This window comes from Melospiza georgiana, chromosome 1 (assembly GCF_028018845.1).
Source record: "Melospiza georgiana isolate bMelGeo1 chromosome 1, bMelGeo1.pri, whole genome shotgun sequence".
Lineage (NCBI taxonomy): Eukaryota > Metazoa > Chordata > Aves > Passeriformes > Passerellidae > Melospiza > Melospiza georgiana.
Genome location: NC_080430.1, coordinates 141793299 through 141820404, shown reverse-complemented (window position 1 = coordinate 141820404; position 27106 = coordinate 141793299).

Sequence of the window (27106 nt, the reverse complement as noted above, 5' to 3'; positions counted from 1 at the left end):
AAAGAGACCGACCCCCAGCTCACTACAGCCACCCTTCAGGAAGTTGTAGAGAGTGATGAGGTCACCCCTGAGTCTCCTTTTCTCCAGGCTGAACAATCCCAGCTCCCTCAGTCGCTCTTCATATGGCTTGTGTTCCAAGCCCTTTATTAGTTTCGTTGCTCTCCTCTGGACACGCTCAAGTAACTCGACGTCCCTCCTAAAGTGAGGGGCCCAGAACTGGATGCAATACTCCAAGTGAGGCCTCACCAGTGCCGAGTACAGGGGAAGAATGACCTCTCTGTTCCTGCTGGCCACTCCATTTCTGATACTGGCCAGGATGGCATTGGCCCTCTTGGCTACCTGGGCACACTGCTGGCTCATATTCAATCGACTGTCAACCAGCACCCCCAGGTCCCTTTCCACCTGGGCACTATCCAGCCACTCCATCCCCAGCTTGTATCGGTACAGGGGATTATTATGGAAAGGATTTTTCATAAAAGATGTCTACAACAATTAACTGTCAAAATATTTTTGCCAGGAGTAAGAGACAGAAGTAGCACTTATGTAAGCTTTCACATGTGCTAACTTGATCCACACAGTACTCTGTATGGGTTTGGGTATTTTCTTAATGTTCAGAGTACCAGAGGAGCTGTTGCTTCCCCAATTATCACTACAGAAAGCCTTTCTCACCAAGAGAAGTGAGGCAAAGGTGGGCAAGAGCACAAAAAGGGAAATTATTATTAAAATAGCTCTGCCTGTGTACATGCTGTACCTTGCTCCTAAAGGCTCATATTTGAAGGTCAAGAGCTGGTATGTCAAAATCTTTTGGCTTTTTCAATTTCTTGTAAACACTGCTCTGGTATCCCTGTAATATATACAAGCAAAGGTTGCCAATTTTGCAATTCTATATCCAGTCTCATGATATTTCTGTAATTTCCTGCCCAAAGGCCCCAGTGGTAAAACAGAGATCTTCCCCAAAGCTTCAATTTTCATTATGAAGGTAAATTTCCATCCCCTCCCATAAGAGAAAAAACCTTTAATTGGAGAAAGAAGAGCCCCGAAAGAATGGGGAGACATTGGCAACTAAACTAAAGAATTCTGAATATGCTAATAGAAAATAATTGTGTGATTCTGCCAGGCTGGGTTTGCTCATGCCCACCTGCAGAGCTCACTTGGCATGTCTCAGTCAGAGAGCATGCCTCAAAATGGGAACAAGTCCAGATGTGTCCATATTGTCCTTTACACCAAAGAACATCTATCTCTCCACTTATGGGGAGATAAACAGATTATCTAAAATACCATATAAGTTCAGTCAAAATTTGAAGAGCATTCAAGTTACTGGAGATAGGTAAGGAGCTACCTTCAAATGACCCGTCTTAATTTAGGATTTTGGTTCATGCTTATCATGTAGTTGTAAAGCAAACTTTTCAGTCACTCCTGTTTACTGCCTGTTGGCTCAGTTGTTTTGGTGCACATGAATTAGATTCCTTCCAGGACAGATTAAACCACTCATGCACCAGAGTTCTCCAGCCCCTCGTGGAGGTGGGATGTGTGACCAGCTCTGCAGGCAGACCAGCTCTGCTCTCCAGTCAGGCCAGACCACAAGACTGAGCCCAGTTCCAAACAAAAGCCCAGAACTACAGGAAGTGCAGATAAAATCCACTGCTTTACACACTGAACCTCTCTCACTGCTCTCAATCATTCTCCACCACTAAGAATTACTGATTTAAAAATCCATCGTATTTTTCCATTGACCATTTAACTCAAGGAAGTCAAATAAGCCAACCAATAAACCCACAGAACTATGCTGATCCCAGTCAAGCTTGTTCCCTTTCCCACCTGCTCCAGCCCTGGGGTCAGCAGCCTGGCAAGGGCAACACTGGGGCACTTTCAGAAAATTATCCAAGAAACACAAATTCATCACTTGGAACCTCCAACTACTTTAGACATCTGTCTTTAGATAACTAAGTCCAGCCCTGCCAGTCCAGACTGCTGTGACATTACAGCCAACTGAGTTCTTTCTTCCTCACTTAGGACTATTAAAAGAGTGGATAATGTTTTGCTACAAAGCTCTTACAGCATGAGGAGTCATCTGTCCCTCTGTGCTGGGTGTCCCCAACAGTCCCACTCTGCCCTCCTGCTCTTTATCCCTGCTCTGTGCAGGTTCACCTGCTGCAAGGCGGGGGGTATTAGAGATCCAGGCAGGAGAGCATCTGAGCCATTAACTCAGATTTTCTCTTCCATTGTCAGAAGATTCAGCCAAATAATTACACCACACAGCTGGTGCCTGCTAATACACTTTAAATTTGATAATCTGTCCAGAAGCAAAAAACATTTTCATTCAGCACAGGCTGAAAAGACAAGGCAAGAGAATTGAATGAGACAAGGTGTTTTCAACGGGATCTTTTTCATTACTGTGCTTCAGCTCTTTTCACTTTAAAACTAGAGCACCAACTAGGCAAACAAAAGACTTCTCTTTCTTCTTCAGAAGTTACATAATTTAGCAATACTTTTTTTTTCTCCAGACTGGTAGAGTCTTAGCAACTCCTCTTTGTCAAAACAGTGTCTGCTCTCAACACCAAATTTTCATAATTGCCCCACCTGAAGCAGAAATGTGCCAATTACATTCTTGTTCTGATTATCAGACAACTCACTGGAATATGTTGTACCAAGAGAGACTAACTTCTGAAGTCAAGCCTGTGTGATGAACATTTTAAAGATATACAGATACAGATAGATTTACAGATATAAGAAAGAGTGTAAAATCAACATTCACAGGAGAAGCTGGGAAAGAGAAGACAGAGCAGCTCTGTTCTGGTATGGAGCTTGGTGCTCAAGGAGGGTGTATGGGCCTCCCTACCCTTCTTACCAGATCCATACTCTGCCCTCACAGCCACCAAAGACTTCAGCCCTTAGAGAAGACACATGAACTAGAGATCCAAAAAACCTTTGTACAAATGTTTATCCAGCGTCCTGGCATTGCTGAGAGAAACAAATGGGTGCCCACTGTACTGATGGGTAAGCAGCAGTCAGAGAAACAGAACCAAGAAACAGAAAAGGCAGCACTTCCCATGAAAGAAAAGGCTCACACCTGTCACACCTGTGTGACACACCCCTCAGGATGGAGGTGCCCAGTGCTGAGAACTCCTGGTGGTGCTGAGAGGGATCTCCTCATCCTGAGTTTTCACATTTTCACAGGTTTCAAATCAATTGGCCAACTTTAAAATTCTTTGGTAAACTGTGTGAATAAAGCTTCTGGGACCCCTTTCCTTATAAAATCAGCCATCATCTAGCTGTAGTTGCATGCATGGAGCATGAACTATGTGTAGAGAGAGCAGAAAATACTATCCCATTATTAAGGCAGTGCTGCTAAACAACATAGTCCATATGAGAACACTGGTCTAAAACTTTGGAGAAGAACTAATCTTCATTTAGACATCCAGATGCAAATTAAATGTATTAATATCTCCACTTTATATGAATTGTCATGAGGTCATGTTGGGAACAGCTCAGTGCAGATTCAGTCTCATGGGAGGAACATGAACTGATAACAAACCAACACTGCCTGATGCTGATCCTCCCCAGACTGACCTGCCACATCTTCAGCTGCTCCTGCTCAAAAAGCTACAGAGTGAGATGAAGCTGGGGTGAAGGCACCCCCAGAAGGCTGGGCAAGGAGTGCCAGTGTGGCACCTGAGGCATCTGAGGGTCCAGCAAACACACACAGGCTCCAGGCAGCCTCTGACAGTGAGCAGAGGATGATTCTGAGCGTGTCTCTCACTCAGTGAGGATCTGGTGATTCTGAGCATTGCCTGTGAGCGTTGCCTTGCTTGCCTGGAAAGGTGTTCATTCACTGGGAACAGTGCAGGAGCACTGTAAAGAATTATCCTTTGTGTTCAGGCTTAGGAAATGTTTTAAAATAGATCAAGAGAATATTAAATGAAAGTAGAAAAGCCTACTAAAATACATATAATAAAATTGAATCTTTGCATGAGAAAAAGATTTGCCAAGTTGCAGTTATTTAAAAATAGGCAATTTTATAGCTGCATGAAAATGCTTAAATCTACTAAGGAAAATAAAGATCTTTTACTTCATTATATGATGTATTTAAAGGCTGATTATTGAACAGTTATTTTAACTAGCCATGCAAAAGCACAGCATATCAGATGTCACCAGGTACAGGCAATCTGTAGAGGGGTAAAAGACATCTTGAAGCTCCCTGGGTTTTGCTGTAATTGTTCAAGCCTCAGAACTGCTCCCAGCTCTAGAGAACTGCTAACCAACCCAGTGTTTCCCATTGTTGGAAGGTGGGTCCCTCCTTAGATGGGACAATTTTTTTCCAAACACTTTTTATAATTCTTCTCTGTAGCACCTGTATTCTAAAGCCCATTTGCCAGAGACAGCCCATGTAAGGGGGCACAAACCAGCTGAGAATGTTTGTGGCACAAACCAGCTGAGATGTGAAGCAGTTCAAGCTTCTGTTGCTCTGATCAGGGATAGAAAGCTCAGTGGCTCAGTGTAGCACAAACACTCCCTGTCCTTCCTATGGCATTTCTGCACTCCAGCCCAGAACCTGCCCTGCTCTTTTTGCCATTTATCTCCCCCACCATACAAGCCCCCAAACACACACAGAGTCCTCATTCCTCTTGCACTACAGAACTTCCATTAAAAACAGGAGCCTAGAGAGAAATTAAAAGAAAGTTTACAATAGCAAACACATGTACACAAAAAAGGGACAAGCAGATGATGGCTTGGAAAAATATTTTCCACGAACGAGTGGTGAGACCATTTGAAACCTGAGGTAATAAAGTAGTCAAAATCATGTGAAGCAAAATTGGGGAAGTCATCTTTGCAAGGAAGGAGAAGTCAGGGTAACTTCTCTGATCTACATGGCATGCAGAGACTAGCAAACCCCAGAAGGAATAAACATATTATATTTTAAAACCAACTTATTTCAGATCCCCTTTTCCTTTGCTTATCTGTTATGATCAGAGAATGGACCAAAGGCTATCTATCACAGAACATAATATCTTTGTTAATGTCTGAAGTAGCTCCACAGGCTCTGGAGGAGAGTGCTGCCCTGCTTTAAGTGTTAGTGATGGGCACAACACAGATCTTGGCAACTAACAAAAATTTTAGTTTGCTTTCAAGACGTGCTTAGAAGTGAAGTCAAATGCCATTTATCCAGCTAAACAGGCTTCAGCTCTCCTGATGGTTTCTCTGCTCCACTTTCATTATTTATTAGTGTATATTACTGGGATATAGGAATGCTTAACAGCTTGAACCAAGAAGGAATTCTCATTATAAGAGGTGTTGTACAAGCACACAGCAACAGACAGCTCCTGCTCAGACAGTTCCTGATCTGACCAGAAAAAACTGGCACGTGCTGGGAAAGGCAAACTGACACAGGGGTGGAAAGAAGTTTGTTTTGCAGCAAAGCCAGAAAAGGTGACTGAGCAGTAAACATTATTTTTACATTTAGGGACAGGGTTTTCAAGTATTTTCTGCCTTTCTGAGGCAATTTTCTTGCAAAAGATCCCGCCTTTGTTTTCCCACCTGGGACCAACCACGATTATGAACATCATTAGTGAGTTGGCTAAGTGTTTCAACATTCCTCAATGCATTTTTGGGCCATTATCCAGCTGAATTATGTCATTAATTTGTGTTTGTCAAATAGTCAGCTCCTCCCAAATGTTTTCTGAATCTTTTGGCTCACAGCAGTCAAATTTAGTTGAGGGATAAAGGTCTCAACATTGCTAAACTTCTGATGAGTTCTGTAAAAGCACTAAGTAATCAGATAGAGGGGAGAGACATCATTAATACCCCCATCAACACAAAGATAATACTGTGACCTCAGCTACTTTCAGAAACTGTGTAATTCCCAAAGAAGTTCAGCCTCAGAAGACAAACCCTTAGAAAATGCTTTGCCATTAGTTCTGCTGGTCTTGGGGCAATCTGGCTGTGCAAATGCTGATATTTGGATGATTGGGCTGACAAAAGCAAAAGAAACAGAAAAACCATGTCATGCTTGTTCCAAAGATGTCATTTTGCCTTCTCTTCTAAGGGTACCACCCCTTCTCAAAGAAGATACCATAAAAAAAATCCTTCTTCTGGCTGCACAGGGGCAATCAGAGCTTTTCAGCCATGTATCAATAGTTGATTTTTTTCCCAGCCATAAGAATAAATATATACAGTCTGTATCCTCAAGAAAACCCTCTAATTCCCAGGCTGTCAAGGGAAAGGGAGACTACAGAGAAGGGTATTGCAGAGCTGGAGTGGTTTAGGGTTTCCATCCTTCCCTGCTCCCCAGTAAGCTCTTCCTGACCCAGCCCCTCCATCTGCAGCCAGCCCCCACTGCCCCACATGCCTCCCACCAAAGCTGGCCCTCTTTGCCTGCCCTGCAGAGGTGCTGGTGGGACAGCTCTGCCTTCCCACATTGCTTATCTCATGTCTGCCACCCCTTCTCTCAGCAGGGCTGGCTTTGCTGAACACTGAACTGGTCCTGGGTGCAACCTCTGTGGGAACCATTCAGAGTATTTCAAAGCTAAATACAGCCCCATGTGGAATACCTGCTCACATGGAGTTATGGCCTGAATTTTGATTATTCAATGCCTTGCTGCCCTGCAGAGCACCCCAAAACACTTTCTCCAGAGTGGCAGTGGATGCCTCCATCCAAAGAATGATGCAAACACCACGTGAAAACCACCTGCCTCCTCCTCCACAGCCAGAAGCGTGGATACTGGAATCCAGGCTGATGAACATCTGCTCAGTGCTTCCACTATTTTCTCAGATGCTTCATGTGCAGTGGAGAAACAGAAGAGGAATGTTTTAAAGATGAGCCAGCTACAGATGGAAACTCCTGAGGGTCACAGAGTTTTCAGCATTTCTTCTCACGGATGACTGCAGAAAGCATTTGGTGTAGGAAAGCAACAGCTCATCTCAGCCAGAAAAAGTCATGCCTTGTGGGTGAGGTACAGAAAAACTTTTATATGAGAAACTTTGGGAGGGAAACTGAAGGGTTGGTGTGGCTCAGCAGAGCAATAGAGACAAACAACATGATTAAAATATGCTGATTTTCTTAAAGTTACAGCCTTAATGATAAATGAAATTTCAGAATAGAGGCACCTTCTTGTTGCTTCACTGCCCTACAATGCTCATTCCTCTCCCATCTGTGCAACTGGGAACCTGAAGTCTCTGTGACACCAGGAAGATTTTGTGCCTGTTTTTCAGGAAAGTGGGACATATTCTGCACAATTCTGAGAGCAAAATTCAGTACACAGCATCAGCTTTTCAGCTCAGTTGACTTTCCTCAGCAAAGTATTGTCCTCAGCAAGCAAACAACAAGTTTCATTTCTGAGGAATAATGGATTACACATAAGGAAAGGATTATGAAAAAATGAAAGGTAGATGGATTTACTAGTACAAAAGCTGCTCAGATGGGTATTATTTTTGGTCCTGTTTTGTCGTGTTTGTTTTTTTTTTTTTTTTTTTTTTGTTTTTTTGACAGGTTTTATTTTAGCTCCAGCATTTGGGCCAATCAGAGGGGCACTCTGGTAACTGAGGGATTTCAAGTGAGAAGTTCCAGCACTGACCTTTCTCCCAAAGGCAGCCAACAGCAAGTGAATCAGCCACTCTACCAACAAAAATGACCAAGAATAGAAAGTAGATTTCCAGCCTTCCTGCTTTGCAGCAGTTTTGTTTTTCCTTGCAGTGGCAGTGGTGATTACCTTATCTGTACATACCAGCCAGCCACACAATACAGGAAAGCCACCATCCAAGAAATACCCATTTAATAAGCCTTGGCATCTTACATGCAGACCTGGGAAGGCAGGATGCTGCACAAGAGTATCTCCCTTTAGACAGGCTCCACAGTGACAAGTACAAATCTGCAGATATGAGGTAAACCACATTACCAGGAAGGGCACATAGTGTAGGAAATCTGTCCTCTCTGGGAGAGCTCTTCAAAACCCTCATTCCTACAGTGGTGGAAGTTTCTTTCCAGTTCCTGTCATAGGATTTTTGTCTCCAAAACCACATCCCAAGGTTGTGGCATATTTTTGAGCACCCATGGAGGCTCAGTAGATGGGTGTGTGAGGTATATCCTCCTTTCCATGTCCCAGCTCACCATACCCAGGTGTTCCCATGGTATGGCTATAAGAGCACTGAGTGATTTCTTCCCCTATAGGACTTTCAACTATTTTTGTGTTTGGTAAGCAAAATTTAGCAGTACCAAGGGACCTAGAAAAGCTTGGCCAAATAGAGACAGATATCACATGATTGTGCTGTAAAAATACATCAGCAAGTTAATTGCCAGTGGAGGGAAAAACCTATTTAATGGAAAGAATATGTTGGTAGGAGAGGAAAAGGTTATGAACATGAATAGTTTCAGGCTGGAAATTAGACGAAGGATTCCACTGATTAAGGAACTATGGATCTGAAACAACCCCAAAAAAGGAAGACCAAGATGAGAATCCCAAGACAGTACATGATCCATTAATGAGGGGATTACCTAAAATGAAATCCTGAAAAGGACTTGACCCAGAGGCACACAAGGTCCCTTCCTTTCCTATGCTATTATGCTCTTGATTCCATTTTGCAGGGAAAAACATACACTCCTAACTTTCTAATCTCAGTGCCATGGATATTCCCTGAAATGCACAGACAGGACTTGCATCTCAGCAAGGAAAGCAGAGAAACACAGAAGATCACAGTCTAAGGATGTGCTGAACCTTCTCCTCTTGCTGGTTGCATCCCAAATGCACTTTGTAGTGATCCAAGACCACTGTAAAAATGCAATAGAATAAGCACTCTGATTGCTGACTACTCTGTTGTACAAGTGACTACCTATTTATTGAGCTACAATGCCTGTATTTCACAGGGGGCTATTACCATATCATTGAAGTAGTCATTTTCCTTCATCACTGTTAATTTTGGTAGGACATTGCTCTTCTATTACTTTCCATTAATATTGCAGTGGTATCTAAATATCTCCATTATGTCAGAATCCCCTGTGCTGAGCTCTATATAAACACAAGTAAGAATTTTCCCTTTTCCCACAAATGTCTAAAGCCTCTAGGATTTCCCATTCCTAACATTGTACCAGTCAGAGCTCAACCCTTGCAAACAGCTCTGCCTCTGTGAAAACAGAAATATATCTATTTCTATTTTACACAACAGTAGAATGGCTTGGCTTGGAAGGGACCTTAATCTAATGCATTTCATGGTGGTATGGCCAAGCAGTCACTTCTGCTCAGACAGTGCAGTGCTGAACAGCTCTGGGGCTTCCCATCTTTGGAGCTGCTGGTCCCAGCAAAGCCTTCAGCAAAGCCACTTTATTCTGCAGTGGCTGAGTAGTATGATGTTGTCTCTCAGCAGAGCACAGCTCATGGGCAGGACCATCACATGTTTCCAAACTGTTCACTGACTTCACCACTGGAGCTGGATCCCTGCTGAACTAAGGCACCATGTACCTGAGAGCTCAGTGCATGCACAGGGCTCCCACCTGTGCATTTATGTTAGCATTAATTAGAGCTGAACTAGCACGACTTTAATTTCTGGTCAGATCAGAACAGGCAGAATCAACAAATGCACAAATGCTGAGGGAACAGTGTGAAGGTACTGCTGGAAGTGAGATTCTCTGTCACCTTGTACCTTGCTGAGAGTCTCAGGTGAAGAATGTCTGTTTCCCATCAGGCAGTGTTATGTACAGAGCTTTGCCCTGAAGAAAATGCCTGCAGGAGTGGAAATCTGAAGCCACAATGCTATGGCCTGGCAGAGTGTGCCTGGAGCCTTTAATAAAGCCACCTAATCCCACCTGCTATCTCCCAGCAGCAGGTTTCCTCCCCACTTACTGCAGAGGTAAACTTTAAATCCAAGCTAAAGCTTCATTGTATTTTTACCAGTGGTGATTATACCAGGAGCCACTGTCATCAGAAATTGGCTGCCTAAAGAGAGCATCTTTGAGGAACAGTGTCTGGGACTGAAACAAAAAGCACAGATTTCTTAGTGAGAAAAAGCCTTAACGCAGCTCGTCAGGGAGACAGATGGCAGCTTCCCTCCCAACAGGCACCGTGGGGGCTGAGTTTGCTCAACTCCCTCTTGCTGCACTTTGATGTATTCCAGCAGCTGTATGAAATTAATTCCAATAAATTAAACCTCTTTCAGGAACAAATGATCTGGATGAAAACTATAGTGCTAGGGGCAATCAGCCATTTGAAACTTGGTGATCTTGGAGACAGGGAAGCAGCACCCTTGTCTGCATCACAGGCATTTGCTGAGGCAGCCACAAAAGGCTCTTTCAGCAAAAGAAACCAAATCAGCATCCATAGCTCCTTCTCTAGAACCACAGTAGTGTCAAGCCAATCATTTATGGTGATAAAAAATGAGCCCAGCTCCCAGCACCCTGAGAGCTGACCTTCCCTAAGCGCCTTGGGAAGGCTCCATGCCATAAACCCAGTCCTTCAAAAGCCACTCCAAGACAAACTTCTGCAGCAGGAAGAGGAGTTCAACCTATTGGAAACACACATGTCTAAGGCTGATATTCAGCTTAATTATTGCTAATTTAACTTGAAGCCCACCATTGTCTTTCCTGGGCTTATCCAGCTGGTAATGTTAGCTGTTTGCTTTAGTTTAAGACCACTCCAATGAACATGACAAGGTACAAAGGCTCTGGGTGTTGAACAATGAAAGAAGAGCATCTGGAGCAGGTACCCATGTGCTGCAATTTCTGTGCTGTCAGCAGCAATCTTTCCTAAGCCATGCAACAGGTAACCCTTACACTCTACAGGGATATTGCTGGATGGCTTTTCTCCTAAATTTTAGGAGTAGGACAATTTTTCAAGAATCTTGTGCCCACTAATTTCAAACTTGTTTTTTTGTGAACATCACAGTAATGTGCCCAAGGATACCAAATCTTCAAAACAAGCAGAAATTTCTATAGATTTTTTTCCTGGTATTACATAATATCAATCTTCATTTTTCATCTAGGTGACCTTTACAACGATGGAATTTTTTATATTGCATGAAATGCCTCAAATGAAGAATATAATAATTTCTCAGAGCAAAACCACTAATATAGTGATAGAGCACAAGGATTGGAAAACTTGAGTACTGGTTGTGTTTCCCCCCAGCTCTGCTTCAGTTTGCCTGGCTATTAACTGGGAGCAAAAACCTTGAGCATCTGCTGATGGTATGTTCTGTTCCTGGTTATGTGATATCCTAAGGCTCCTGGACTGGTACTGAGAACTTATTACTCTTTCCTGTTCCTTTCCAGGAAGAGTGAGTCAAACATGCAAATTACTTCTCCTTATATCCTCTTCTATACTGAGGGGATTTTAACTCTTTCCTTTCTTGTAAGAACTAAAACACAGAGTTGCTGGGAAAGCATGAGGGATGTGCATCTCAGAGCCAAATGACCAAATAAAGTAACCTGCCAGAGACAAATTTAGCCTAACAGACCCTTATGGAAGCACCTAAATATAAACTCATGGGCTATTTTTGTTATAATTTATCATCAACAACCATGGCAGGAATCATAAACACAAACCTTTAAGAGATAGAAGAAGGGAGTTTGTGTATGTTAATGTGAGACAGCATTTGAACCCAAGACCCTGATGGGATCTATCTCTGCTTATGGTACCGTGGCCCACACTTTTCCAAAAGTCTAGACTGCACATCACCAAAGTTTTAAATGGGTCATAATTTTAAGTACTGAAGTCTAGGTTTTCTATATGGATAAGAATTTTGTGCTTTTAATCATCTGCTTCTGTAAACTCACTCATCTACTGGTGGAAGATTTTATTCATTGGTATAAAGTGGACATGGCAGTCTTGTTCTCATTCAAGTGGTCAGAGATGTCACCCTGAAATGATCATCTGAACAAGTATCAGAATAGTCTAACTGTGTGAGAAATAAGGCCCCTGGATTTTGAAGCCTGTTTATAATCCATTTGAAGCTCTCCAGGCCAATAATTCAGCCTGGCTGCTCACTGGAGTGGATTCCTGTGATACCAAAGGAAATGACCCCTCCTGGTGTGCAGAGTCACCCGGTGGATGCAGCCACAGCAGAGAAATATGAGTCAGAGGGGCAGCAAAGATGACATGTGATGGGAAATAGTCCCATCCAATGACCCCATCTACAAATGAGTGCGCAGACATCAGTGGGTAGAGTATACTTGTCCAAACAGCCACAAATTACACAACTAATTGGCAGACAGGAAAGCTCATGGCAGCACCAAGTCCTGTTCTGCAACTTGTCCCCTGCCCAGCAGGGCAGTGGCATGGAGCTGCAGGGGATCACATGCCTGTGTCCCAGGAGCAATGAGCTGTGGGCAAGTCTTCCTTTCAAACCACACCTATCAACTCACCATTCCTCTGCAAAAAGGACAGGAAAAGATTTAACTCTCCTTTTTGCTTTCCATTCTGTTTCTTTATTTTATCCCAGGAGCCACTAGAAAGGCACCACCCCAGCAGTGTGAGATTTGCTTACTGTGGGACAGATGTTTAGGGAAATATTATTTCTGATAGGCAAATCTGAAATTTGAAGCTCTCCTCATGTCCTTTCTCTGAGAGTATGAGTGCCTCCCAGAAGTTATTTGACAGCACTTATTTCCTAGCAATGCTGAGATACATTAAAAATCCAGCTATTTAATATCCTTGACAAGGAATGGGATCACCTGGTGTGCCAATCTGAGCTGCATTTGAGCCTAAGTCTTAAAGGATTTGCTATTCCACCAAATCTTTACCCAGCCAGGGCCTTTTAATGTTGTCACTAACACCTAATTGTATATGGACAGTAAATCAACCCAGAATACTGATGTTCATTTTTCCATCCGTTCAAACACCACTGATGTGATGCACTTTCCCATAAATGTTCACAAAATCTTAACAAAGTAATTTTTTACTGCTTTTACTAATTATCCATCTTCCCAGGAATCTGCTAGGACCAAGTTCAATAACTGAGTCTACAGGAGGGAGATGTGAGGAGAAACTCAGAGATGGGATCCAGAACACTAGTCCCAAAGGCCCAGCTGATACCTCCTCTTAATTCTGCAAGTGGATGGGATTTCACTGTCCTGGCCAGCCTGCTCTCACCACCAATCAGGAATTTCTCCTAGAAGGCACCACTGGTGCTGTTGTGCCATTTCTCAGTCTGAATGCATACAAAGCTGGCAGTCACTGCACCCTTCTCACAGCTGGACCCTGGTGTCCCCTGTGACTCACAGCAGCCACGTGGGCAGAGGGCTCACCAGAAAAACAGGATGTCACACAATGGTCATGCTACCCATGAAACCTATCTGCGTCTTGGTTTTCAGATAAACCCCAACATGAGACCTCAATTATTTCATGAACTGTGAGATTTGAATTAAGGTACTGTGAAGAGTCTGGCACCCACACTGGTGTAATTCATCCTCTGAAAAACTTCACCCTCTGCTACCAATAATTCCAGCTCAGTCTGAGGGGAGAGGTCTGAGAAAGAAATTGAAATGTTTGATAGGTTAATCACACATGAAAACAGGGAGATAGGTGGATACTGAGCAAGAAAAATTAAATCTGTAATTGCCTTTATTCCATTTAATTACTTTTGGTGTGCAGGGCTATGAATGTCCTTAATTTGGTCTCAATTTGCTGAATTAAGTTAAACATTGAATAGCCACTCAGAGAGGTACAGTGAATGATGAAGAAGGGAGAGAAAGACAGGGGAAGGGAGGAGAAAAAAAGTCAGTTTTAAAAAGCTTACAAGGGTTCTGTAAATCTATTATTAATCTTCCTGCCTCTTTCTTGTGTTTTGGTACCCAAATTTACCAAACCCTTAGCACTGACACTGGGTGGGATTTAGGGCTAAGCAAGCCCCAGTGATGCATGTGGGGGAGGCAGAGAGCAGAATAAGACAGAATAAGACAGAATAAGTACAGAAAAGTAGAATCCAGTGATCTTTAAAAGGCAAGTGAAGTACAAACAGGAAACTTTAGTCAAATATTTGATAACAAGATATTTGATACAAGATTCCAGGATCTACCATTGAGATGCAGGGGGAAAATACAGAATTTATCAAATTCAGTACTAAAGAAATTTAATAATAACCATTAGGATTTTGGAACAAAAAAATGTTTTGGTTTAGGTCAAGGGTTTATAAATGAACCCAAATTCAAGACTCTTTCATTTCTAACAGTTCATCATTGACCCTGTGAAAATTGAAAAATATGATTCAATTTACCAGCCTCTCAAATAATTTTTTACTCATGCCTCCTTTCTCTACCTATATTATTTTGTCCCCCCTACTAGAAATACTACAACGTTCAACTTACTGACGCAATCACAGAAAATATAGTGCAAATTCTACTGGAATAAAATCCTCAGGATTTAGACATTTTGACAGCCTGACTATGGCATAATAAGTTTGACATAAAAGCTAAAATTATGTGGATGTAAACCATATAAATGATGTAATAACAGATGCAGTGAAAATCAAGGCAGAAGAAGAAACAAAAAAATCTCTGGGCTGTTCTCCAAGAGAATTCACTGTGGATGAAGCCATTACAGGAATATAAAATTATATGTGACAAATACATACTTTAAAACACTAGGAAACAGGAAGAACAGAAATGTCAAGAAAAATAACCATGAAAAGACAACATAGAGAAGGACCTGATAAAACTGCCTGTGCTCTGCTGCAAGACCTCTTTGGTCTTCCTACACCTATTGCAACACGGAAGATAATGTTTGCTCCCTGGATGGGAGGTGCAGAAGACAGGCATGTGTGGAATTCCCAGGCCATTCTCAGGGCATCAGCCTGCCTCACTGCTGCTTTTTATTTTTTGTAGACAAAGTGTGGATTAGCAACTTTGCATGCTTGAAATTGCCAAATTTAATCCACAGGGCCCTAAATCCATACACATTACACAGCATTACAAAGCCCTTCTTCTTTACAAGAGTATCATGGTGTTTTCATTCCAGAATGACTTACAGCAAGTAATTAAAGGGATCATTAGCAAGAAGTGTACAAAAATCCTTAAGCCTCTCATCAGCAGTCTGCTTTCTCTGTAAGTGGAATTGATGCTTCAACTGCCCCATTTAATGTAGGTAGTTTTGAGCATGTGCCATATTTTCTTCCTAGACTCAAAACCAAAACATTTGATTAGATCTGAGTGTCTCCACCTTGCTTGAGTAATGAGTCTGTCCTTAAAAAAATTGACAGCTCCATCAAGGACTTCCTGAGTTACAACTTTGGGTAAACTACGCTTTTTGTCATTGTTGCAGTGAAGTATGATCAGCTTTGTCTGTTTAGAAGCTCTTCCAGACAGGGACAATCTCCCTAAAAGTATGTCCTGTACATGGAAAATGGGAGTTTTGACAGAGTTGGGGCCTCAGGATGCTTCTGCAGTGCAAACAGTAATAACTGAATGATCTGCTGATGTGATAATAGCAGTGTCTGCCATTTGCCTTAAAATAGAAAATTATGGCCTTGTCCTGTGTTGGTGAGAAAGGAATGAATACTCACACTATCCTTGTCCTGCAACAGTGCTGCCAAGAGTCCCCATGCAACATTTCTCAGCAGCTTCCCTGACTCCTAAGGAGCTCAAAACAAATAACCTGAGTCTACTGAAGCTATAAACCCCCTGCTATTTTAGTACTTTCTTCAGAGTAGTCTCTTCCAAGTTGTTGAACTGTGGAAACAGCCCTACCACATCTCTCCACCACTCTTCACCCCCTTGGCTGGTGACAATCACAGTGTCACCAAAGCCACCAAGGAGGGGCCATGGTCAGGCATGATCAAGAACCAGGCTCTTGAAGGCTTTCTGGACACAGTCCTGACCATAGCAAGGTGCCTGTTCAGGATTTATCCCTCTCTTTGAGCCAGAGCACCCCTAGCCTTGCTCTTGTTCCTGCCCTCTGCTCTAGGATCACCTCCAGTGAGCCTTTCTCACCCCCTCCACCCTTCAAACCTAATTTAAAGCCTTTCAACCAGCCATGTCAAGCCATGGGACTAGAATCATTTTGCCCCAATTAGACAGGTGAACCTCATCCTGCATGCCTGATGCCATATAAACCACCCTATGACTGAAAACCCCAAAATTCCACAGTGGCACCACTTGGGTTTTCCAGTTCCTTTTGGTATTCATCCCTGGAATCAAGAAGAACACCACCTGTGCTCCCATCTGTCCAAGCAGGCAACCTAGTGCCTGCAAGTTGCTTTTGGCTATCCTGGTATTTCTCTCATCAGCCTCATCCCTGCCAACCTGGATAGCCCATAGTGGGTAATAAACAGAACAGGGGAGCTGAAAGTCAAACCCCTTTTACAAGCTGGACTCTCCTACACTGAGGGAATCTTCACTGGAGATGGTGAAAAGGCAGGAAGGTCTGTTGCTGACTGCACAAGGGACATTTTGCCCATGGAAATTGCCCTGTATGGTTATAATCCAGTGCTCTTTTGGACAATGTCAATGGCCACACTGAAAAATCTCCCTGCAGCAGCAGCAAGGTCTGACAGATGGGATTTTGTACAGAGTTGAGGCGAAGTGGAAACTCTGAACCATGACAAAATGCACTTACTTCTTAACTCAGGCAAAACACCCACCTGCTTCCACTTGACCCTCTCTGCTAAAGTCCATGTTGTCCTCACTGAGGGTTTCAGCTGAGTAAAGACTCCCTGTAAGTTTTAGCTCACAAACAGAGAGGAATTAATGACAGACACTTTTCAATGATTAACTCACACAGTTAATACAGTTGATAATCATCTCCCATTCCTGTAATTAAAGAGATAAAGGTGATATGGTTAATGAGTGCTTTAGTATGAGCTTAATTGCAAATCCTCTCATCAATGAAGTGATTTATTGAAACATTTGTGGAGCAGTGAATAACTTGTCTTCCCTTTGGAAGTGAGAACTCTGAGACATAAAAAAAATTTGGAAAATTCACAACCACTGTCAATATGCAGCCACTCCATATCATAGATCTTGCACAGCTACCCGTTGACTACTAAATATATTTCTGCAATTTTCAGACTTTGTATAATGAGGTGAAGGAAAAAAACAAAAAACCTAATATTAAATTACTAGTGTTTCATTCCTATTACTGTATTTCTACTCTTCAGTCTGAAAAAACATGGTTCAAACAAATTCAGAACAAACCTTTGAAAAATCAGTATCAGCCATGTATAAGCCTTTGGGAGAAGAACTGATTTTTTTTCCTAGTTTTCACAGAACACATGAGCTTCCTTAGCTGTCATATTATATCTTCAGACTGTCTTCTAGAAGTCTTAAAAGGTCATTTGGATGGTCTCCAGTCTGAGGTACTTTTGAAGTAACCAATAAAGTATACATTTCTCATAAAGAAAATCTGAAAATGAAGGAAAAGTGTCTCCTGATGACCACCTCACAATAAAAAACTAAGCAGGAAAGTTTGGACACATTTCTTTTCTGCAAATAGGCAGCAGTGTTTATATTTGTTGTCTAGCAAGGACTATTTAAATAGCTGGTCTAAGAAAATATGTTTGAGACATTCAAGTCTGTGAGCTGCTTGCAGACTGAACATTTATTTCTGGTATTCAAGCTCTGTCCTTGGTCACCTAAGATACATGATATTGATTATTTTCCTGACTGGAAAACATAAAATCCATGAACTCTTACTATTTCTATTCAAAATAGGTTTGATTTTTGTCAGCAGAGTGAATAAGTACCATGATTAAACAAGTCCTGTCTGGGAGCTCAGGCCACAGGCTTTCTCATGCACCCATCCACACAAAAGCCTCTTCACAGAAATGGCCATGAAAAGTACATGGTCTGAGTGATAAGAGCCACCTGGAGCCTCCCATTAATCCTGGCCAAAGACAGGCTTCCAAAGGCCTACTGAGAAATCACAAAAATGCCAGTGATTAAACTTGTATCCCTTGTATGAGAAATCAGGATGGCACTTACACAGAGGAATTCAACTCAGTGCAGACTGGAATTTCTGAGAAAAAACTGAGAATATATTCAGCACAGACACTGGAGCAGTTTAAGGCTGGTGCAGCATAAACTGCAATACAAAACTCTGTACAAAACTCCAACTGAGGCAATATCCTTAACCCCTGAAATCATTATAGAAGGTATATGTGCTCAATGCCTTTTTTCTAAAGCGAAAGAGAAGGCAATATTACTGAACTGAGCAGTGGATGCCGATTTGAAATTGAAGAAAAAAAAAGAAAGAGTTTTAATACAAAGCAAAGGGAAGTTTCACCAAAAAGTTTCCTCTATTGCAAACAGCAGAAGCAGAGCCTACTGCCTTCAGCACCAGGAGGTGGGGCTGGCCTTGACCAGACTGAGCATTGAGCACAGCACAGCAGCTGCAAACCAGGCTCAGAGCTGGGGCTGCAGGTGGAGTCTGGGGTCACCAACACCAGCCCAGCACCTCCATTTTCCCTCAGGACATTTGCTTGTGGAGGGCCACCAGCAACCTTCCCTGTCCCATCTTTGTCTGTCTCTTCTCTTCAACTTCTTGTGAAAGTTAGAGCCTCTCCTGGTTTAATGGAAGAAACAACCTCTCCAAAGCATTTAATTAAATGTTTTCAATCACTTGGAGGTTGCAGGATTTTCTGGCCTGTAAAAGTATGAAAAAGGGGGAAAGAAGCCTGTGACTGTCCTTTGACTAACATACTCAGTAATCTGGGATAGATGTCTCAGCAAAAGGTCAAGGAGTGATATTCCTTTCACTTCACTAAAAGGCATTTCGCTAACCAAGGCATCCGCCACTGCAAAATGTCACCAGCCACTGCCCAGGGCTGAGCTGCCAGGTACAGCATAATCTGTAAGAATAACCAGAAAATAATAACCAGGGGGAAAAAGCCCTCTAGTTTTTTCTCTGGAGCCCATGGTTCCAGCCAGAAGTTGCTTGTTATAGAAACAGCAGCTGGCAGCTTCTACTTCTTGATCCTGCCTCCACAGATGCTTGCTTAGCAAGCTGCTCAGCCTTTCTGCACCTGCCATTTTTCTTCATCTCTTAAATTATAATTTTATTTTGTGCCCATGCTTCCCACTGCAAAAGCCCTGCACTACCCTGCTCATCCTCATCAGAATGCCCCTCCGTGGCAGATGAATATCCTGTGTTCCTGTTTCAATAAGATGGAGAAATTGAAGCATGGAAATTAAATTACTACTCCATGGTCTCAGACCTCTCTGAATCAAAGCAATATCTTTTTGGTTTGTAGAGATGTCCTCTCCCTACAAGATCATTTCTTTCCATCTAGTTCAGAGATAATAATATCTCTGTAACTAATCCTTATGGTTGTTGTGAGAATCCTCTGTTCATTGTGTTGAAAATGCAAAGCAATATAAAATATATTCCTGATTAAAGATGTATTACTGATTAAAGTCACAGTGAAAGTAGAAAATCAAAGTTATTCCTCTTAATTTTTAGGTTTTCATCGACAGAAACATGACATGCCTCCTGGAGTCTTGCTCTCCATTCTGTTATTGCTATAATGCTTTTCCAGAGGAACTGCACAGGTGGACAATGCTCAAGGAGAGGACATTAAAAAACAAAGTGTTATTCAGAACAGGAGTGGACCATCACAATTAGGTAAATTTTTAAGATACAGACAGAAGAAATGCATGTCAGCAACTGGAAAGGATAGTTGTAAGTTTCCATTGATTTGAAGTAATTCAAGAACAGTGTTTCCATAGTCAAGAAAATCCATTCTAAACTTTCCTGTCCTTCCCTGCTGAATCCTTCAAAGGTTAAACACCAGAACAGCTCTGCCAACAGGACCAAATTCCAGGGAGCTTATGTAAAACCCTGGGGACCCAAAATATTAGAAGCAATGGTTTCAAACCATGGAGGGCTGGGCTGTAACAAAATGAAGGAGTGAGAGGAGGGACTGGAGCTCTGGCTGTTAATTTTTAGATCCCAGACTAGAAATGACCCAGAGTTTCTCCAGATGTCAGCCAGCACCTGGACCTGCTTACAGCAGCATGCTGTCCCCATGGACAGGGAGGGACCAATTTTTAGCACAAAATGTGCAGAAAATCAGGCAGCTTGGTGTACAGACAACAAGCAAGCAAACACACAGGATGCACAGAAGTAATGTGAATTTACTTTTCTAGCCAAATAATGTAAAAATTGGCCTTTAAGACAGACAGGTGGTGTTAAACTTGGCTCAGCATTCAAGACAGAGGTTTGTCATGTTTATGGCTAAAGTTTTACTGGCAAGAACTATGTTGTCTAAAAGCATGAAGAATTCATACCACTAAACAGCACATATTTGTATAAAAGTCCTTTAATAACAGAAGTAATAAGTTATTTCACAGGAGATTGGACTTTTTTTTATTTTCCTCCTCACTTCTCTCCCTTAATTCCCAAGCAGTTCATTATGGCCAATTACTTTCTTAGAATAAGAAAGCTTACAGGGACCTTGTATGCACCAGGGGAAGTTTGCCAATCAGTTGAACCATGTAGACACACAAATCCTCTTAGTGGAGACACAGTTTATAAAGGCAAAGAAGATGTATATCTAAATGGCCTGCTCAAAACGGCAAACTCCTTCTAAAGTAGACAAAACTACTGTTTATTTTGTTATTCTGATAAGCACTAGTGATAAAATACTGAAGTATTAAACTTCAAGGTAATAAAGTTTGGCCTCTGGTTGCTCTGCCACTTGAGAGAGCAAATCTAAGAGATGTCAATTAGGAGGAAAAAAAATCGGGCACCAAAATGAGTTAGATTCCAAACAGTTCCATCATGGATGAGATACAGCCTTTCATCAGTTTTGGAAACTTCTCTTCCCAATTAGAGAATACAGCTGCTCGAATAGTGTCATGTCTGTTCAGCAAGTAGCAGGCACGATGTGTAAGCACTTGTAGCATCAATAGGGACCATTGTTCGGAAAATATTGCCATTGAAATCTTGTAAATGTGAATAGAATTAACGTCCCATTCATTTCTCGCTGTCACACTCTGTTTATTTTACTGCATTGTCTGAATGAACGTGCAGCCTCTCATATCCTCATAGGTCCCATTTCACCTAACAAACGTCTGATTGTATTCACTGCTCTTCCCTTCCTCCCCGCTGGGTTTCCTGCAGAGATCAGGGCATTAATGAAACCCCTCCCCAAATTGTCCTTTTCCTGCCGAGAATGTTATATAAGGCCTAATTCTTCTTTATGTTATTCTGTGCAAAGCCCTTTATGTTACTCTTCTACTCAAGGAACAAAAGGCAATTGTTCATCCACAGCAGAGGAGAATCAAAAGATCATATACTTTCAGGTAATGACATATTTCTGCTGATTGGTTACTTGGTTCTTGCTACAAAAGAAAGTAACATGTCGGATCCCAGAAGCAGTTAATCACACCTGAATAACTACACTCTGTTCTGAATTAGGACTATCATGAAAAAACACAGGTTGATGAAACATATTCTTTGCTCACTTCATATCTTTTATAGCCTCAACCTTCCAGCTTTCCTACAGTGTTCTTGAAGATTTAAAACATTTTTATGTGTAATGAACAGTCTCATTCTCTTTTTGAGAGTAGATATGCATCTCTCTTTTAATTAATTTTAGCACTGTAGGATTTACAGTACAGAACTCCAGATACCACAGAGGAGGTTGCATGTATGTGGGAATGAGTGTGTGTGTATCTCATGGGGCACTGGGAAAGGCCAGGGGAAAGTTCTGTATGACTTCTGCCTCTAATGCTGCAGGTCTTTTAAATCCTACTGTTTTTTATGGGGCCTTTATCAAATCCCATTATATGGGTGGGAATCTTACAATAAACTTCAGTGGGAGGTCAATTAGATTCACGTCACTAAACAGTGTTGATGGGCCGTCAGTGTGGTTGCATCTATCCCTTACTCATTTTCCAGCATTTGCTAAAAATAGGAGAGACCCAGCTGATGTGCAGTGGAGTGTGCTCTGCTGTCCTGCAGCCCGCAGAGAACAAGCTGACATGGCTAGGAAAGCACGGGTCTCTCCTGGCTCTACCTTCCCTTCAGCTCACTCAGTCACAAAATGACAACTGCTGGAGGTTCTGCTCAGAGCAGGGTTAGCGCCAGTGCAGCTCACTCAGGGCTCCGTCCAGTTGATATCTGCAATATCTACTAGGATGGAGATTCAAGATTTTTCTGGGTCACTGTTTAAATATTTGACCATCCTTGCTGGGTTTCCACCCTTCCCCTTTGGAGTCCTTATATAAATTTCCCACATTTCAAGTTGTGCCCATCACTTCCCTGGGCACCCCAAGAAGAGTCTGTATGTGTCTGCTCCCCACCCTCCTATCAGAGGGACCCTCTGAGCCTCCTCCAGGCTGAACAAGCCCAACTCTCTCATTCTCTACTTTATAGCATCTGCTTCAGCCCCTGAATCTTCGTGAATCTCTGTGGGACTTACTCTGGTTTGTTAATGTTTCGCTTGCTCCAGGGAGCCCAAAACTGGTCACACTGCTCCAGATGCAGTCTTAAAGATGCTAATTAAAGGGGCTAGAAATCACTTCCCTCCTGCTAGGTACTGTTTTGGTAACACAGCCCATGATGACATTGTTACAAGGACACATTCCACACTCCAGCCGGACTCCCTGGTCTTTTCTGCAGAGCTGCTTCCATGTCAGTCAGCCCCCAGCCTGTGCTGGTGCAGGGGGTTATTCTGGTCCAGGTGCAGGAAAGTGCACTGACATTTGCTGAACTTCACAAGTACCTGTCAGCTCACCTCTCCAGCCTGTCCAGGGCCCTCTGAAAAGCAGCCCTGCCCTCCTGGTTATTGATTGCTTGTCCACAAACTCACTGACCGTGCACTTTATCACCACGTGCCATTGATAAAGACATTAAACAACACTGGCTCCAACATCCATCCCTGAGATACACCACTAGTAACTGGCTGACAGTTATTCCAGGTCATGGATCACTAACAATCTAATTTTCCACCCCCCTTTCATCTGCTCATCCAGTCTGTATCTCAGCACTTGAGTAATTTTAGTAATAAGCTGATCATGGGCAACACAGGGAAACCTGCTGTATGAAAAGATATATAGGGGAAAAAAATATGAGTGTTGTAGGCCAGGAAAGCACAGGAAGGGAATTTGCCTTATTTATGATTTTATACTCCCTTCTGCAACACTCATCTGTTGAACAACAGTGTTCCCTTCAAAGCCCCTCAGAAGTCAAAGTAGTGTTTCAAGAAAATTAATATGAACCTTGAATTTTCTTTTTCTGCTGGGGAAAACCTTCTGAGAATAATTCTAAGGATCAGAAGAAAAGCATAAATCCTCCATATTTCTCAATAAGTGAGTTTCAACAAAAGCTGACACATTTCTTATCTAAATGTTTCAATGCACTGGGCCCAGATGCAATGGCAGTTCACCACAACCAATGCTGGATTTCAAACACAATTGAAAAGTGCTACAATGACCACAACAGATACATTTATAGTCTCCCTGCTTTTCCTAACTCATTCTTAAACATACTAAATTGGCTGTCTTAGAAACAATTCCCAAGAAACTCTTGCAGCAACATAATGGAAACAGAAAGTTTGGTCTGGAGTTTGCCACTAAAACTGACCTAAAAGAGAGTGCAGAGACGGAGTCCCACTTCCAGAATCTTTGGTTCTTGTCCCAGGGTTTCATTTGGGACTTAGAAGCAGTTTAAAACGCCAAGATTTCCAGACCTCCTGCTGTGGAGCCAGAAGCCTTGTGTGCTTGTGAGCAATGGAATTTAAGTTACAGACATTCAGGTGTGTCCGGTAGTTGCATCCATGGTGTTGCTGGCGTCAGGGCTGCACCTGGGTGCACACCCTGCACATTTAGACATTGGTTCCCTGGGTGGTCCCTGAGCTTTCAGCTGGTCCCTGCAGGGGTGACACAAGGGACACGGGTGACACAAGGGACTGATCTGGGACAAGGCGATTGCCTGAGCTCACAAACACCCTCACACTGAAGTCCTTGTCTAATTCCCTCAGGAGGAATTAGGCAGGAATACATATGGGAATTTTGAACAGACCCAGAGATTCTCCCAGACAGTTCCTGCTGTACCTAGAACATTTTATAGACAGTATTGTATGTGTCAGTGTTCTTGTATATGGGAGGATCGCAAATCTGGCTGTGCTGTGCCCCAGGCCATACCTTCTGCAGAACTGACAAACTTACACATTGATGAGCTGCTTCTAACTACTCAGTAGAAATTGTTCCTGCAGTAGCAAAAATGGTCATGCAGAACAGCCTTCTGCACACAGCAAAGACAAATAGGGGATATTTTGCTCATGGTTTAAGAAAATCTACCGCAGATCATGAAGGACTGCAACACAGCTTTACTACAGGAACTGAGCAGAATGGTGGTTCAGGAAGTGTCACCTGGTCCAGCAGAAGACACTGTTTCAGGGACCCTGATAAGAGCCACTTCATTTGCCATGTGGATATTGAGCCAAACATCCCATCCAAGAGACGTGATTTCCCACGCGAGCATTACCCTAAGCCAAGACCCTGATAAGTTAGGGATTTTCTTAAGGAAACAAACACTCTCCATAAGACAACAGATGTTTCACATTTGTTGTGCAGATGTGCAAGGCTTGAAGCCTTAGAGCTCTACAGTTATCCCCCTGCAGACCTTCTGGTCCATCACTGCCCCAGGGGTCGTGGGAGCCCTGCAAATGTCAGTGGGGCACGAACACAGAGCTGCTGCACTGTCTGCAGAAGGGCACACAAAATTCTGTGAGTCTCGGGTCTTTTGGGGCTAGAGGTGTCTTGTTTGTAAGAGAACAACAGCAGCTGTTTATATCTATAAACGTTCACACTGATTTCACAACTGCTGCCACAACAGTGGGCCCAGAGAGTCTCCTGGTAGCGAACGGAACTGGAATGCAGTACCGTATGAACAAAATGTTAAAAAGGAAAAAAAGATTCTGCCACCAAAAAATGTTGGTTTCCAGTCAGCTGCAGCTGCTACCCTCAGATAGGGCAGGGTAGAGCTGTGAAAGACCAGGAGGAGTCAGACACTTGACTGCTGAGCAACAAGTGGATCTTAATTCTGCAGCATGGGGGGCACGTCCCCATTCAAGCTTTTACACTGTGCTTCAGGGCTCACCCTCCCCTGCCTTGGATTGCTGGTACTGATCACCACATGGGCTCCTCCATGAGGCTGGAGTTTTTTTCCTACACTGCTCCCAGCTCTGCTGGTTGCACTTCCCTACATTAATTCGAACCGAGCCTTAAAAAAACATTAAAGAGTCTGGACTAAAAAAATAAATTCATTCCCATAGGCTCAAAACAGCACTATCATTAGGAATTTTGTGTTCTCTGGCCAAGTATACACTACAATTATACAAGCTTATCACTGTTATCATGAATACATTTTTACTTTTATAGTAAATGTACAATAATCTTGCTTTTATTGTTAGGTTTTAATAATGGATTGCCACCCAGAAAAAATCAGAGTTGCTGTAGGCAACTGGGAAGCAGTCCAGAGTTACCCTCCTGTGTGTTCTGGGTGCCGGATTTCAGAGGCTCATGCTTATTTGTCTCAGTTCAAATCTAGTGAGAAAGTTATTCTGTATTTGCATTAGCATAAAAAAGCATATTTTGCTAAAATCACCTCCTTCTCCCCACTGTTTTTGCCTAATTATATGTGGTAGAACCAGATTCTCAGAGGAATACTTGGGAAGAGTACACTTGGCTAAATAACTGTGCTGACAATCTGACCAATTGTTAAATGCATAGTGCAATTTCTATTACTACCTTCAACAACCTATTTTTATTTTATACGATATAAATACTAAATAAAACCCCAATATTTCAGAAACCACCCAATCTTTGAAAATATGTTTTCCATTAAGTGTATTTCAGCATAGTCTAACTGAAATTACCTACCAAAAGACCAAACTTCTTATAAAAAGATGCAAAAAATTCACTTTCACTATAATAACATTTTAAAAAAAGGATTCAGTCTATTCCACCCCGCCAGAAGATTAGTCAATATGTTTCAAACTAAACCTGGTTTTCAGTTCTGGAGTAGATATTAGTTCTGGGTTAAATATACAAAAATAAATCTGGTTAATGTCACGTCTATTAGTCATGTACCAAAAAGCTCCAACCAGCAAGAGCTTTCCATCTAGGCAGAGTCTGGGCAGAAGCAGTGGCAGTGCCCACAGTGACAGGAACATGGAATGGACAGGGCAGGGCAGGGTGGGGCAGGGTAGGGTGGGGCAGGGTGGGGCAGCCTGGTCACTTATCACACAACCAAGAGTGTGCACAGTGTGGAAGAGCTAAAGGGGATGTGGTTTGGCAGTACTGGGTGGTGAAAAAGAGGTTACATCTAGAGGTTCCTGCATCCTCTGTGACTTTTTCACCTTTTAATTTCATCTTGAATACTGAGAAATGTCATGGTGTAGCTCACATGATAATTTCCATTAAAGAAAGTAAAGGTACTTTAAAAAGAAATGAAGTATTATTGTATCCCTTAAGGGATAGAGAACCAGGACAGAAAATAAGGGTTTGTCCATCAACAGAGGCTGTCAGAGCTTGCAGGCCAGGCCTTATACACAGAAAAACATTGAGGCAACATGAAGGCAATCCACAGCCAAACAACCAAAAACTCTGCTTGAAGAATCTGTCAGACAGGTGGAAAAAGGGTTTAAACATCTGTCCTAGAATGCATTGTGCAGGTGGGATTAACAAAGAATGCTTAAATGTCATATAAGCAGTGCCACCTAGATTTCAGTGTCAAATACCTTCACAGTTTCTTAAAATGAATTGTTCATCAATTAATGAATTAACAAATTTCTTCATGAATTAATGATTTTCTTAAAATTCTTAAAGGAATTTGAAGCAACTTGGTCTGTGATTTGTATATATGGTGGGTTTACCTCCAACAGAAGTATCTGGTTTAACAAAGAACTGTGGTCCATTGGACAATCCTAGCAGTGAATGGATTTATTGTGTGTAAAGGATCTGCTCCTGCCCTGCCTTGCTTGAGTGTGCCCCTACATTCTTTCAGGTGATTACTGACAATGGAAAACTAACTCAGAGAGATTGCAGTAGAGGTTCCTGCATCTTCTGTGACTTTTTCACCTTTCAATTTCTCTGTGACTTTTTCACCTTTTAATTTCATCTTGTTTTTTCATCAAGAACACACTTTCAACATTTTCTTCCCAGACCTGCCTCATAATTTGGTCTATC